At 42.7% G+C, this 16,036-nt stretch overlaps 1 protein-coding gene across 3 annotated transcripts in view; it reads right to left on the bottom strand.

Annotated features, from left to right (window-relative positions):
* Nucleotides 1-15,270, bottom strand: part of DAB2 (DAB adaptor protein 2) — a 50,487-nt gene extending 35,217 nt beyond the window's left edge. For all 3 annotated transcript variants that reach the window (XM_046001198.1, XM_046001200.1, XM_046001201.1), the window contains exon 1: nt 14,860-15,270. The gene's annotated coding sequence lies outside the window, so the exon portion shown is untranslated. The remainder of the gene's footprint in view (nt 1-14,859) is intronic.
* Between the last annotated feature and the right edge of the window lie 766 nt (nt 15,271-16,036).

Here is a 16,036-nt window from a genome sequence, read left to right as displayed (position 1 = left end):
ATCATGACCTGAGCCGAAGGCAGCGGCTTAACCCACTGAGCCACCCAGGTGCCCCTGGGTTGCTTTCTTACATCATCTTTTCTGACATTAAAATCATTCCAGGGCTGGGGGAAGGGACAAAAAAAAAATAAAGGTTTTTTTTAAATTTTCTGCATAAAAATAAGATATCTAAGAAAATTATTCTGGGTATGTCATTAGACAACATTTCCAAAGCCTCGAGTTTTGCATATTTCATTTCTTTTTTTTCTTTTTAAGATAGGCTCCTAAGGTGGCATTCACCACTGATTTTGAGGCACCTAGAAAAGTGCTATTTTTCCCCAATCACAAAATAGTTTTGTTTGTTCTACTTTTGATTTAATTATTATTCTACAAGATTGAAGAGATAATTAGTGTCTTAACTGTATATTTCTGTGAAATAATCATTGATGTAATATGCTGTTTCTTATAAGCCTATACTGCTAGCCTGATAAACAACTCAGTTTGGATATTTTACGAGGCAATAAATGAATTAACTAAACAAGTCATCAATTCAGATGGTGCCAAAGGAATTGCTACTTCCCCAAAAGGGCTTAACTTATCTGAGATGATAAACTTATATACTAGGACCGTCTAGTTTTTCTGGTTTTCTAAACTATAAAGACTCATTTATTGGATCTATCGCCGCGTCCTTTAAAATGTGTTATTCAGAGTCATATCCAGCTGCGTGTGAATCTTCATGTGAATCTGATGCTGGATGACCCTCTACTCCTTCCATGTTAACTGAATATGATTTAAGTTAATAGCGAGATTACTGCTATTTAGTAGTTGTGCTAAAAACTTTGGAAGTATATTCTGTTTTCTAGTCATCAGAGCTTTGGCTAGACATTGTGTCAAGTATTTTTCCTTTGCATTAAGTTATTAGTCATATACCTGCCTAGCACTCAGAGACCCAAGGATACTTTAATGGGCATGCTTTTGTTTCAAAGCAAGAAGCTGGTAAAAAACAATCATCATCATCATCATCATCATCTGACTTACCCCACACATTGTCTGCCTTTCCCAGAATAAGTAGATGAAATGAGAGCTCTCCCAGGCCTCTTAAATGCATGCCATCCCTATTGATCTTTTTTTAAGATGATAAAACATGGGGTGAAACTTGGGTCTAGCATAAGGCGAACTAGTAGCAATGGTTGCTGATCACATGCCACTTTGCTGGGCTTTCCCTGAGACCTCCTGGCCCATTATGAGATAGTCCTATTTTTACTGAACTACAAAAAGGCTTCTGGTTAGCCTACACAGGAATGTCAACTTCAATGACTCACTGTAAAGGAAGTTTCTCTGGTTCATAAGAAATGTAATATTTAAGCAACATGTTTCATTAGCTTTTAGAGCAATCTCATCTAGTCTCTGAACTAGTAATGAACTGTTGCAAAAGTCTGTGCCTGCTAAGTAATTGACACTTAAATACTACGGCAACCATGGGATGGATATAAATGATTAGATTGGTGTCCCACGTATCACCTCTCTTTATTATCCCTATTATAGTCATTAAATAAATGTAACTCGAGCCAGTCCTAGAAGCTTTGGACAGATTCACGGTGGCATCTGCTACTTTCTGGTCTTAGAATGTAGGCATTTTTAGCATCAGAGAATGTAATTAGATCATTCATTTCCTCAGCTGAACTCTATAGCTCTGTGCAAAGACAAGTCTTTGAAAGCCACTATTGAGTTCCTAATCCAATCTTTATTAAAAAGACTCAATATTGTAGACAAGAAGGTTAAAGCAAATCCTCAAAAAACTAATGATCAAGCCCTTCTATTTTATTTTTTTTTTAAGATTTTATTTATTTATTTGACAGAGAGAGATCACACGTAGGCAGAGAGGCAAGCAGAGAGAGTGAGAGGGAAGCAGGCTCCCCGCCGAGCAGAGAGCCCGATGCGGGACTCGATCCCAGGACCCTGAGATCATGACCCAAGCCGAAGGCAGTGGCCTAAACCACTGAGCCACCCAGGCGCCCCCTGATCAAGCCCTTCTATACCCCACAGATGCCTTCTAGTGCAGCAAAGTCTGAAATTAGAAATGTTTATAGTTGTAAGGGTTTTTTTTTTCTAAACTAGGTTGCACTCCTTAATGAATTATTGAAGCATGTAGATAATGAATTCCATCAAAGAAAATAGTGAGAGAAACACCACCAAGGGACTAATTTTTCTTAGTCCCACTAACACAAGCAAGTTCTACTTTTGGGGCTATCAGAAGTGGATGTGATTAAAATTTCTTTCTGAGGGTCAATGTCTCCAGCGTTGAGGTCCCTTACCCTACTTTCCATTCTACGTTTGCACCTCCAGCTAAGAAAGTCCCTTAAAAGGGTAAAAACAAATGCCTTCCCTTTTGACTCTGAAAGGCCTGTCATCTGTCTCACACCTAGCCAGGGTGACTACACAAATGGGAAGTCATTAGCTACCCTAGATTTTGCCCAGAAGTCATGCTATTAGAAGATTGAGAAGGCCTTCAAATATTGACAGCTTTTTAAAAAAATTATTATTATTATTACTATTATTATTTTATTCGGAGCACCTGAGGTTTGGTGATTAATCTTTGCTCAAAAACCACTATAACTGAGAGCCTGAAAACAAAATTTGTCCCTGAATACAAGCTAATTCATGTAACAAATCTGTGTCCCCACTATGTGCCAGACACTCTTCTAAAGCTTGGGATATGTCAGTGAGCAAAAGAGTAGGGTTTACCCTCTAACAGGGAACACATAAATAGATTAGTCTTTCAGAAGGTGGTAAATGTCCTGGAAAAAAAAAGAGAGAGAGAGAGCAGAGTGGATTGGAAGTGCAGGGTTAATGATGGCTTAAACAGTTTTCTTAGGAACGCAGAAGGAATGCCGTATTTTTGCAAGTTAAATTTATTGGATGTTTATTATACACCAGGTGTGATGTGTGATGTATGATGCTAAACCTCTCTCGTTTAATGCTATGGGGGAAGGATTGATATCCCTACCTGACGGGAGAGAAGGTGAAGTACAAAAGTCAACCAACCCACTAAAAATCCCACAGGGCTAATACATATGCTTTTAACTTCTCTGTTTTAGAATTATACGAGCAAAAAGAGAGAACTAAACTCAGTTCTTCAGATTAGAGGAATGTGAATTGGCCAGAAAACACTTCCAGGAAAGAGGAATTGATAGCAGTGAGTAAAGCATACTTATGTCAGCTTGGCTAGAACACCGGACTGTGTTGGGTGATACGAGGGGAAAAGGTTGAAAGTTGGGTCAAACTGGATTAGAGTGAATTTTCAGAACTACATTTTGTCTAGACAGTACAGGGATGACTCTCGGGTTTTGGGCAGTGGTGCGGAGGCTGGGGTGGTGACAAATCTGAGTATGGACCACAGCATCAAAGAGTGACATTGCTTTGTAGTATTATAGTTGCATGAACTTGCCACTTTGAGTGATTCAACACGGCCGGTTTTTTCATTTAAATACTTGGCTAATCTTCTGGAAACAAAGCTTTTTAATTGAAAGGTTAAGGTCTAACAAATCTCAAATGTCAGATCCAAGGTTATCCATCTTGCCAAGCTATGATGCTCAAACTTCAAACAAACCAAGTGTCCTAGAGGTGGATTAAAAAAAAAAAAATAAATCAAAGGCCATTATGTCTTATAACCTTCATTCTAAGAAGATCCATTTCATCCTAAAAATAGAACTCCCATAATGTCAGTTTTCTAAAAGCTGATATAAGTGAATTGGTATTTTGAAATGTGACCACCTAAAGGAATAATATCCTTTACAGAAGGCCGCTACCAACTAAAAGAGGTATATTTTTATAGCTCCTCATTTGAAGCAGAATACATAGCATTTCTCCATGTTATCTATGCTCTTCATATAACTTGAAAGACTAGGAAGATCAGTGCCAAGGAAATGCTGGTTAAGAGGGGAGCGAGCAGGATGAGAGACAGATTTCTGTTCCTTACGCCTTTAGAATAGTGATAGTAGGGTGACACGTGCCTTTCTGAATTTTTAAAAGTAAATTCCTTAGAGACAAGCTAATTTGCCAGATAGCAATATTTAAAATGTAGGTAAATCTACAGTCTATCTTGGGCTAGAGATAGAATCATGAAGGTGCTTTAGAATTCAGTCATGTGAAATTAAACTCAAAAGCTAAGAGAACCTATAAAATGAACATGCACACCTATGGAATGCCACTCTCTGTAAGCTTTGAACTACTGACTGGGACATCATTCGTGGAGACTTACCTATCCGAAGTCATTGAGAAAAATTCCTGATGTATTAAAAAATGAACATTTGGGGGGCACCTGGGAAGCTCAATGGGTTAAAGCCTCTGCCTTCAGCTCAGGTCATGATCCCAGGGTCTTGGGATCCAGCCCCACATCGGGCTCTCTGCTCAGCATGGAGCCTGCTTCCTCTCTCTCTGCCTGCCTCTCTGCCTACTTGTGATCTCTCTCCGTCAAATAAATAAATAAAATCTTAAAAAAAATGAACATTTGGATCAAATGGTCACCAGGATTTGAAAAAATTCTTTAATGCTGGGATTGTTAAACTTGGTCAGCATTTGGTCTATTGTTCATTTTGGGGCTGTTTTCCTTGGACCCAAGGGAATCTGTGGAACAGTAATGACTTGGCAACACAATTTGGGCATTTTAAGAGTCTCATGCTCTACCGACTGAGCTAGCCGGGCGTCTCAATTTGGGCATTTTAAAAAGCCTAATGGATATCACAACCTTACATTATAGTGGCATTATGCCAATTAAAAAAAAAACAGGTTTCTTCTGATTTTGGCAGAAATTGTGTTAAGTCAAAGGGATAACCTTAATTATCCAGTGCTTGAGCCAAAGATTTCATCTATTTCTTCCATTTTTATTAGGTTGTTTGTTTGTTTTTGGAAGCAGGTTAGTGGCAACCTTAAAGAGAAGAAACAGAAGGAGATTAAGAAGTTGTCCTTGGGTGAAGTATTGGGGGGAGACTATTCACCACTGCAATAATTATCAACCAGGTGATTATATCCATCGTGTCAGATCGATGTATGAGCTATGATGAATACTCCATTGGCGGAAGTTAACCCAAGGACTTGAAAAGACCACACCATCTGGAGAATTTCAGTAACAGCTTGTCTGCCTTCCTCAGACCCTGAGCAGATATAAACTAGAGGAACATATGGATGTTACTCATTATAAAAGTTAAAAAAAAGGATTCAGAACTGTTTGACTTATACCAACAGATGATAAGGTGAGCTGAAGTTTCCTATTTTGCTCACTCTATAATAAATTACAGTCAATGGTACAAAGGAGAGCAGCTTGTCACTCATTCACTTGGCCATCTGGTTATTGGTTATTGAATACCTACTGTGTGCCAAGTGCTGTGGTATGCTCTATATACAGTGCTGAAAGAGACATGGCCTCTGTTCTCAAGGATCTTACAGTATAGGCAGGGGAGAGAGAACAAGCAGGCAATGGTTTCAATCGGTGCTAAGTTTTTTAGAGGAAACATTTCTGATTAGGGTAGAAAGTCTCATTGCCATGAATAATGTTTAATAAGAGCAAAATTAGTTCTACTTCAAGGACTCCTGTATAAATTGCTTTCTTATTTATATCAACCATGGAAAGATGCAAATTTTGTCTTAGAAGCTTAATTACCCTCTTCAACAGATAGTTTTAAAATTATGACATTTACTTAAAGCAATAATTAGATGGAAGATATTTACATTCAATGTTAGGGAGTCCTCTATACCCATATAACGATCTGGAAGAGCATCTGTGTGACAGAGCCCGCCGGAGGAAAGATCTTGTGATTCACTTGGTTATTCAAGAACATCAATGACGATTCCTGAAAAGTTATCCAAATTTCCGAATCAACCCTATATCGAAAACACCAGAAAGAAACGCTGTGCTCATTTGGCATTCAGTTTCATCACTTCAGAAGGGCAAGCAATTCAGAGATGACATGAACCTCGATATTTTAGAACCAGGCACGTTCGGCGGCACTCTCACTCTTTAGATTTTCTGAGTATAATAATGCCACTTGCAGATCAGGCAAAATTACTGAATCACAGATTTTAATGAAGCAATACTATGAAAATGTAACCAGGGCCACACCAAAGTGCTTTGGTATTTGAGTAACATGGCTGACTTACAAGAGCATTGGCAAGGGAGTATCTGATAGCATCCGCTTAATGTAAGTCTTTCAAAAACTGTACTTTATTATCATTGCAAGCAGGAAGCCCTTAAACAAGTGTTGACTGTGCGAAATCTAAGAGTCCAGATCCTAAAACAGAACAGGGTTGCCCCCGTTGTTTCTATTAATGAGTTCTCATGTAGAAAGTTGAACATTTGCATCTCAAGATGCTATCTGGAAACAGAACTACAGAATGTATTTGGTATGTGGATATGCCTCAAAGATCAATAACAGTACTGTCGGTAGTTTAGCATGAAACTAAGATTTTATCATAGACTCTTCTCATGTCTACCAAATCTGGCAAACCTGTGACCCTCTATTTTCTAGAACTATCCTTTATGTCCATTCCCCACCTCCCTCCCCACCAAAAAATTTTTAAAAATTATTTTTAGTATTCCTCCCTAATCTTGCCTCATTGTCACCCCAAGTTCCTGTTTCCAAAAGAGCGATACTTCCTTATATCATGTATCTTGTCCCTCACAATTCGCCAATTCATATTACACTATTATTTTGGTATTTTCTGTACCCATAACATAAGCGCTTTTTAAGATATTTAGAATTCTTGAAGTAAAGAAACTCTTTGTGAGATGAATTTTTCCTTCACCTTCTCAAAAAGGTCCAATGAGAATCCAAGTGGTAAGAAACTAGTTGTAAAATGACCTACTTTTATGGTTGAATTCTTGTGGGAGTGCCCTATCAGACTTCATGGCCTTCCTGATTTTATATATATATTTTATTTATTTGACAGAGAGAGCCATCACAAGCAGGCAGAGAGGCAGACAGAGAAAGAAGGGGAAGCAGGCTCCCTGCTGAGCAGAGAGCCTGACACAGGGCTAGATCCCAGGACCCTGAGATCATGACCTGAGCGGAAGGCAGAGGATTAATCCACTGAGCCACCCAGGTGCCCCCTTCCTGGTTTTATATTAATCCAGCATCTCTATCTATCTATCTATCTATGTATCTACGTATATTTAGAGAGAGAGAGAGACCTGTTCCTTAGGGAGGCTAATCTTTTCCATTTGCCCTGGACACACACACACGCACACACACACACACACACACACACACACACACACACCCCACTTTCTTGTGTTGCGACCTTAGACTGTAATACTGCCTTCACCTACGTGAATTCCTTCCCATCATTCAAGGTCTACTTTCTGATACCCACATAGTTTGGTAAAAAGTAGTGCACTTACAACATTAGGGGTGACATATATTTTCCATTTGCTCCCTAATATTCTCTTAGGCAAATCTTTTCTCTGTGTTGCTGATTTGTCATGGAATATAGGCTTTCGTTCAACAGTTAAACGATCTCTGCTCGAAGTCATTCTGCCAGTAGAGCTAGGCGAATTAATCTGAGTCAGCATTTTGATTTCCTGATTTAACAAAGAGATCCACTGCAGAGCAAATACAGGTTAAAGTTCTTGTGCTTATATCCAAGGCTCAGTGCAATCCATCTCTCCTTTCCAAATCCACGTCTTCCTTCTCTGCCATCTGTACTTGCTCTTGGTCAAACTGGCAAGTCTGTATCCTTGGACATGCACCTGCATAATTTGCTTATGTGCTTCTGCCTAGGATGCATTTTTCTTCTATCTGATACCCACCATTCTTTCAAAAGCTAAGTCCATTATCATATACTGGTATCCTTTTCTTTTCTGGATCCTACCCATACCACTTCATTTTAACACAACCACATGTTAGTTAAGTCGATGTCATTTACTCTAAATTTCTTACTGGCAGCGACTGTTGGCATTTATGTGTCTGTCAGCAGGTGTCAGGTCAATATTATCATCCAGCAAAATTACAGCCAACCTTTAGTCGTTGAGAACTTTAGACAAGTGAATAAAGCAGAAATTCCCAAAGAACAAGTTAACAGGCAGTTAAACAAGCACCTATATGCAACAAGATACCCTTCCAAAGAGAGTTTCAACATTGAATAAAATCAGCTTTTCAATTCTTTTTCAGTTGTCAATATGTATGTTCCTGAAAAGCTTCAGTTATAGCTGAACCTTGGTCTAAGCAGAAATTGATATTAAATCTCCTTATTATCAACCAGCTGCAGATGGAAGAGCCTATTCAATCAGTCACATATTTGTTTTCTACTTCAAAAATGGGATTGCACTTATGATGTTTAAATTTAGAAGTAAAGGTTTAAAAGAAAAAGCCCAAACCCCAAAACAAAAAATACCACCACCAACACCCAGGGTTAATGTAATTAAAGCACAGCTGAGACTTTCATTCAAAAGAATAGATATTTGAGCAACTACTCGGAAGCATACCATGCCCACTTCCGATCCTCTGATCTAGAGGTCAGGTATATGCTTCCTACCTGAATTAACATGGTGCCCAAAGCCAGACTGAGCATTCTTCATATAACCTTGCAGGTGTTTGAACATATGACAACTAAATGATAACAGAAAGCACTTTAGCATCTGCATTACATATCACAGAAGATCAAAACAGGTTTGGAGCCCTATTGGGACACTTAAAATATAGAAAATAAGTGAGGTCAATTGTGTGAAACGTTTAGAACAAGGAGGGCAGCTATATCCAGCATGGACACAGTTAAATGAAGCTATTCTTCACTTTCCGGTTCTTTGAGTAGGGATCAACTCTAGACCTTAAGAGGACTGAATTGTCCTTCCCAATGAGATTTAAGTGGTACCTTCAGAGTTAATATTTGTGGGCCTGTACTGGTTTATGAAGCATTGCCACATTCTCCTGCTGGACCCGCACATTTAGTAATTTCAAGGTGTGCAAGAAAGAAGGTCTTCTAATTTTTCAGCTGAAATGTGTTCATCTCTAGATTTCAGCGTGCCTCAAGCTCACAACAAGTAAAGCAAGAGCATCTTCCAAATATCAGCCTAATTGCAGCACTGGGAATTGTAGTTCTAGAGGAGGAGCATTTTTGAAGCAGCAGCTCCCAGGGCTTCACCCTAAAATTTAACTTGGTGGCAACTCATTTTACTGATGGAGAAAAATGAAACTCGGACACGCTATCTCTTGTCTTAACTGGAAAAGTGAGTTGTGGACAGTCATTTGCAGTTCGGTGTCCAAGCTCTTAACCCTTAACCTATGCCATCTCCTCGAAACCAGAATTCTAATTCTTTAATTCTGGATCTCACCCTTGTATTTCTCAGTCTAAGGTGTGATCTCTGCTAAACATCGGTCTCTGATTAACATCCCTCGTTCTTAGGACTGTTTTGCAAGGTGGGTGAAGCAATTAAGGGTCAGGGACGTTGAGTAGCATGCCTAAGAAACGGCCCAGCTGTCATTCCAATGCAGGTCCAGAGTCTACATTCTTTGTTTCACGTGATGTAGATTTTCTTTTAGATTTCCACTTACTGGGTATTCTTCCATTGCCAGGCTAGCAACATAAGCCACATAATAGGTACTTACTAAATATTCAGAGAAACACCAAGATTCAAATCATAAAGATTCATGCTTGAATCCTGACTCTCCTATCTAATGATATGACCCTGAGCAGGCTGACATGTAATGATCATATTTGAACTAAGAAAGAGATATTTTTCCATCTTAAGTTATTAGAGTGAAAGATAAATGGGAGAATGGACTGGTACTTTTTAAACCATAAAGCTCTATAAAAACCAAGTGCAGTAGAATCATTTACCAATATGGAGAAGGCTTCATCTGTACTCTGGGTATTGCATGAAAAACAAAATAAAAAAGTTTTATAGGTTAGAGAAAACCATCTGGTTCATGAGTAATGATCTAATTTATAGAACCTTTTTTGAAAGAAGTAACTGGGACAGTCTTCTAATAAATGGAGATTAATTATGCTCTTAACCCAAAAGAGGAAAAAGGATTTGGAAGTGAGGGGATACTACAAAAATAAGGAGTATATCGGTTTTCCTTGGATCAAGAAAACAATATTTGAGATAGTAGGGAAAATGTCAAGGTCTGTGCCTTTTCATCTTTTGTATCCTAAGACCCAGTTAAATTGAGCTATGTTTAAATGCTTTGCTTTATTATTTCCATGACTGTAGGAATGCACATACTTTGTTATGCTTTCCACTGAACAACTGAATTATAAAACAAATGAATTGTGAAAGTTACTCTTAGATCATGCAGAGGGCTTGTTGAAATATAGCTGGATGAGCCCCACTGCTGGAGTTTGGTTCACTGGATCTGGGAGGGGGGACCAAGAATTTGCATTTCTAACAAATTTCCAGATGATGCCGATGTTGTTAGTCTGGGGACCACACTCTGAGAACCACTATTTTAGACGAGTTCTCTCTAGTTGTGAAACACACATGAAGGTAACTAAGTGTCCAGTCTTGAAAGACTGAATGAATTTGATTGTGAAATGAGAGCTTGTGTGTTTCATCTGTCATATAAAGATCTCAGTCTATTTCAACATAACACTGTGCATCAGAGAGAAATAGGGTAGCTTTTCACCCAGAGAAAATGTGAAACCACATATCCTTCCCCCAAATTTATTCCAGGTTGAACAGTGTTTTGGATCTCACTTTTTCAGGATTGTTACTTCCTCGTCTACCTGCTCCCTTACTCTGTGGTTACCTAAGAATTTAGGTGACAGCACTCCTGCATCCTGCCTTCTGGTAACTTCCTTACAGCTCAACACTCTCCCTGCTGGCTTCACTCAGAATTCTTGCCGGTTTAAGGCAGTTAAAGGTCACTTGCCTCCAGCTAGCTTGTGTAAGTTACGGTAGCAGAGAAAAACTGCCAGGTTTCTTTAATATTGAGGCAATAGCTTCCGTGTTCCTGAAATTTCATAAGCCTTCATGTTGTTCTATCTTGATGATGGAAGAATTATCAAGAGTTAGGCAATTAAGTGTTAAGATTAAAATAAGTTGAGAAGAGGAAAACGATGAGGTAGGTAGACAGAAGATTCGACCTCAATAAAAAAGTAACTTCCATTTTTAGATCAGGAAGCAATTTGTTCAGATTTTGCTCACCCTAGAGTTGCAGGCTTCCTTCCAGGGTGGGAGAAGGATGCGGGAAGGGGAGTAACCATGGCAACCTGCCCAGCTATGTGGGCAAGCATAGACCGGGGCCGCACACACTCGGGAGACTTTATTTCTGGTCCAGTCCCTCAGTTTAGTATGGGTGGTCCGTGCTTTCCCACTTCCTTCTCCTGTAATGCTGACTTGGGGAACAGCGGCTTCCACTCTGCTACGTAGGGAAGCTGGGGGGGGGGGGGGTGGAGACTTCACTGAGACCCAAGGAGGTCAGCTTGACCAAAGCAAACTACAGGCTTCCTGGTGGAGAACACAGAGTAATTCCCTGTCTGTCCTAGCTGTGAGCACAGCAAACACACTGGCGGTATGAAGTGCTTGAATGATTAGCCGTTCTCAGGTAGATGAGCAGTGCCCAGTTTTGATGCAGAAATTCTCCACTCTGCCTTCAGTTTTCACAAAGACACATTCAGTTGTTCAGGGGGCAAAAATAACACAAAACACACACATTTCTAGGTCAGAGAGAATACAGTGTTCTAAGCATATTAGGTTAACAATCTCCCTAGCAAATTTGGGCTAGGTACTCTTATTCTCTCCAGATAAGGAAGCTTAAGTACAGAGGGGTTACGCAACTTGCCCAAGGTCATGTAACCAACAGTGTGGTGTAGCCGGGATTTGAATCCAGGCAGCAGGACTCCGGAAGCTGCGTGTTCGCCCCACTACCTGACTGTGCCGGGTGGGAGGCAGAAATTGGCATGAGTGCTGGCCCTTTGTGTCCATCCTCAGCATCCCCTGTTCCCTTAGTCAGAGATTAGTACGGTTTTTGTCCAAGAGGGGACAGATGGTCTACTCTCTTTCTGATTCATACAACCCAGTCCGGCCACGTTACCGTGAGTGAGGCTTCCACCGAGCACACGGAGCTGCTGTTGCAGCTAGCTGGCGAGAGGTGACTTTGACCTCCGTGCAATTCAGTGGCACAGCTTCCAATTCAGAAGTACGGCGCAGCACCAGGGAGAATTTTAAAATACCACGTCCTATTACTCAGGTGTTTCTTATTGCCAGCGCAGGTCTTGTTCTGATTCCTCGTGGAGGAGAGAAAGCCTGACATGTTCACGGACATGTTAATGGACATTCCCCAGCCAGCCTGCTGTCAAGCCTTTCCACGTGGGAAGGCATGTTCTGATGCCCATGAGGACAACCGGACACACGGGAGAGCCCACTCTTCAGCAGCCTGCTCGAGCATTTCAGCACCTTCACTTGTCTTTGAGAAAAGCATCAATTAAATCCCAAAGGCAGGACAGATTGAGGGAGTGAAACACATGATGCCTTCAAAACCATTCAGATAAAAAATATCAGTGGTAGCAAGTGTAGGCTTACGGGAGAATCTGGAATGAAGCAGTATCTTCTCGCTGTGTCGCCAAGAGCACACATATCCACAAAGCCTCCTTCTGGCCAGGAGCCACCCAACAAGACATATGTCTTTCTGCTCTCTTAATCTTCAGATAATTGAGGCATGGCCAAGTAGGCCAATAAGTATCACTCCCAACCATCTGGTCAGAAGTTTCTAGATGTCCCTATACCACCTTCATGCCAACAACTGTTTAAAAGCAATTCCTTCAACCCTAACAAGGTGACTAAGATTCGTTCAAGCTTTTGAGCAAGCCAAGAGATAAACCGAATGCATGGGAATTCGGACTTCTAGTTGAACCTAAAACTGTCAAAAAAAAAGTCTTGAATGGAAATGCAGACTCCCCCCAAGAGATTAGGCACAGTTTTTAACAAGTGCCATGCATGGATCTCTTCCCTCTCCTAACATCCTCAGGTGAAGATCCAACTGTGCCCACAACCAGAATGCCAACAACACAGATATCAGGGTTCAAAGGTGGAGGACATTCCGTTACCATCAATTGGTTCTGGCCATCCAATAAAATGTAGGAGGGTATCGCTTAAAGAAGAACTGGTTTCCAGGGCAGTTGTTTGGATAAGAAGGGGCAGAGTTGAGAGTGGGAAGTTAAGTTATTCACCAACAGGAAAAAGAATCCAGTCCACCTCGGGGGGAGACTGATGAGGAATTTGGAAGAAGTAATCAGTCCCAGAAATACACATTGGAAAAGGCTACTAGATGTCCTCTGTGCTTTCTCCAGGAGACTGTCCACACTGCACACTCCATGTTCTATGAAGTGTGGTATTTCACCCACCACACGCCCAGCGCTTTACCAAAATGATCCTTGCCCGGAAGGTTAAAGAGAGCTCAGTCCCAAATCCTTCTGAATCCTCAAGGCGATAAACTTTCCTATGGTGTCATTGAAGCCTGTTTCCCTTCAAGGACGGAGAGACAGAACCTGGGGTGGGCGGGGCGCCAGGCAGAGAAAAGCAGCCTACTTATGGTCTGATGGTGGGTATAAGATGCAAGCGTGGCGATGTCATAGACCAGGGAGACAAGCCATTTGGTCGTTGCAGGGCTCCCCCATTCCCAGCTAGTACTTCCCTCCTCAACAGCCAGTGGATGCTCCTGTGCAGGGAGCGAACCTCAAGTCTGTAAGGAAGATCAATTCTATCCCATCAAAGCCATTCCGAGAGCCTTATCAGACATCTTGAAGGCGTTTTTGTAGCTGCCTTCTTTCTTCAACCATTACTTCTGTTTGAGTTAGTTCCGTCTTACCTCCTTCTCCCCCACCCCTGCTGCTTTGCCTGATTAGGGCCAGAAATTTTTTCATTAAGTCACTTTATAGTGTAATAACAACATTTACTATTCATGAAGACTCCCCTCCATAATTTTTAAGTCTTTCCATGTGTCTGGAAGCTTACTGCTGCTCTTCTCATTTTACAAGAGTGCCTGTCTTCCTTCCAAACACAAACTAAAAAGGAAGAGGAAAAGGTGGTTGGGGGGCGGTGGGGAGGGAGGGTGGTAAGGGCGTGGAGATAACATCCAGATTCTTTAAGTGCTTTTAATCCTGTTAAATTTCCCTTTGGACTCAGGCAGCTCCCTGCTGACATTGACAGCGGACCTGAATTCCAGGCTAGGAACTGAGTCAAACAAGAGGAAAGGAAGCCAGAGAGGAGTAACAGAGTCGGCTCTATGCTGTGAGAACCGCTAGGCTGACTGCGGCTCCATGGCTTTAACCCATTCATTTTTCCCCCTTTTCTAGAATTCTTACTTCATTTTTCCAGCCAGTTTACAGCAAGCAGGCCAACACCTTTTAAACGCTCCAGGGATTTAAAACAAGTTTGTTCAGTCTCCTGGGCAGCTACTTTCTTAAGAATGCGGTGTAAGACAAAGTTCACATTTTCATGCCACACGTTGTCAGCCACTAGGAAAAAGCTTTGGGGAGGGCGGGGGGCGCACAAACCGGGTCCCCAGCCTTTGTCACAAGGCAAAAATAAACACCCCTGGAGGAGTTAATTAGGCGGTCAGCGGCCACACCAGCGTCCTACCAGGGTTGCCCGCAGAGCCTTTAAGCAAGCACACACACACACACACACACACACACAAAGGGAGGCGCTTATGAAATGTCACAAGCTGGACATCTGCAGCCCGACCCCAAAGGTAAATGCAGTCCGCGAAAGCATTCCTCCGACGTCAGGCCATAAAACCGCTCTTTCCCCAAGTACCGTCCCCTCTCCAAGATTCCGCACCCCCCACCTCCCAACAAGTCCCAGAGCTGCATCCCAAGGGGGGAAAAGGGGTGGAGAGGGCGAAACATGGAGCCCAGGGGAGGAAGGACGGGAGAGCGACTCACGGCTGGCTAGCGCGTCGGCGAAGCGAGCATGACTTCCCGGTGCCGAGCCTCCAGGCTGCCGCGCGGCCGACACGGCGGGCCGCGCTTAAATAGCCGCCGGCCCGGGAGCCTCGGAGCCGCGCGGCCACTCCCGGCGAGATATGGTTCTAATCAGATGCTGGCAGCCGAGGACTCCCCAGGAATGCGCCGGGATGTTTTTGCTGCCTGGGCTTGGTAACTCCCCCTCAACGTGTCTGCCGAGTCTTCCAAACTTAACTGTTTATTAACTCGAGCGGCCGCCACGCCGAGCGCCCGGCTCCCCTCGCTCGCGAGCCCCGCCAGCGGGGGGCGATCGCGGGGGACCCCGGCCCCGCGGGGGAGGGACGAGGGAGGAGCGCGCCGTCGCCGCCCGGGCCGCCGCGAGCTGCGGGACGCGGGACAGGGGAGGGGGCAAATAAGGACAGGAAGGGGAAACTCCGCAGGAAAGGGGTGGGATCCACCCGACCTTCGTTTCCCAAATTCCTTCTCCGGAGTGCCACTTCAGTGATGTGGCACACGAAAGTCATCCCCACCCGCCGGGGCCCTCGGAACAAAGGGCCGCCTTTACTCCTGACTCTCCCGGCAAGAGGCGACGGATCCCAGCTCGGATCTGCCGTCCCTCCGGCCGGACGTGGGTTTGCCCCTTCGCAGGCAGGGCCGGTGCGGGCGCTCCTAACTTGGTGGGCGATCTGCGTGTGCACATGTAAAACATGCTGCATTTAGGGATGAAATAAAATCCTGATAGAGAGAAAACCAGGACTCTGAAATCGATGGAAACAAAGACGTTTACCCCTGTCGAACCGATCTAAAAAAGCCGTGTCTCTGATACAAAGAGGATGTACATCCCCGCGTAGACCCTTGACATGACCGTCTGCGCTGATTTCCACAGTGCTCCCTGCAGAGCAATCTGCGACAGGAGAAATAAAATAGTTGAAGATACTGGCGCGCCACAGCATGGCTTCGTGAACCTTCACGAGCTGGGCATTCATTTTCTCCGTATTTTAAAACCATGAAAAATTGTACAGTATTCCCAGAAGCTGTCAGTTTTAAAGAATTTTGCAATTATTTTGTGAAAAGCATGTCTCCCCCCCCCCCTTTTTGGCAGTGGGAGACAGTGGGTACTAAATGTGAAACGGCCAAATTATGATTTGGATGAGAA

This window comes from Meles meles, chromosome 3, assembly GCF_922984935.1.
Source record: "Meles meles chromosome 3, mMelMel3.1 paternal haplotype, whole genome shotgun sequence".
Taxonomy (NCBI): Eukaryota; Metazoa; Chordata; class Mammalia; order Carnivora; family Mustelidae; genus Meles; species Meles meles.
The sequence above is the reverse complement of the archived record's forward strand: the minus strand, read 5'-3'. Positions and strand labels throughout refer to the sequence as shown.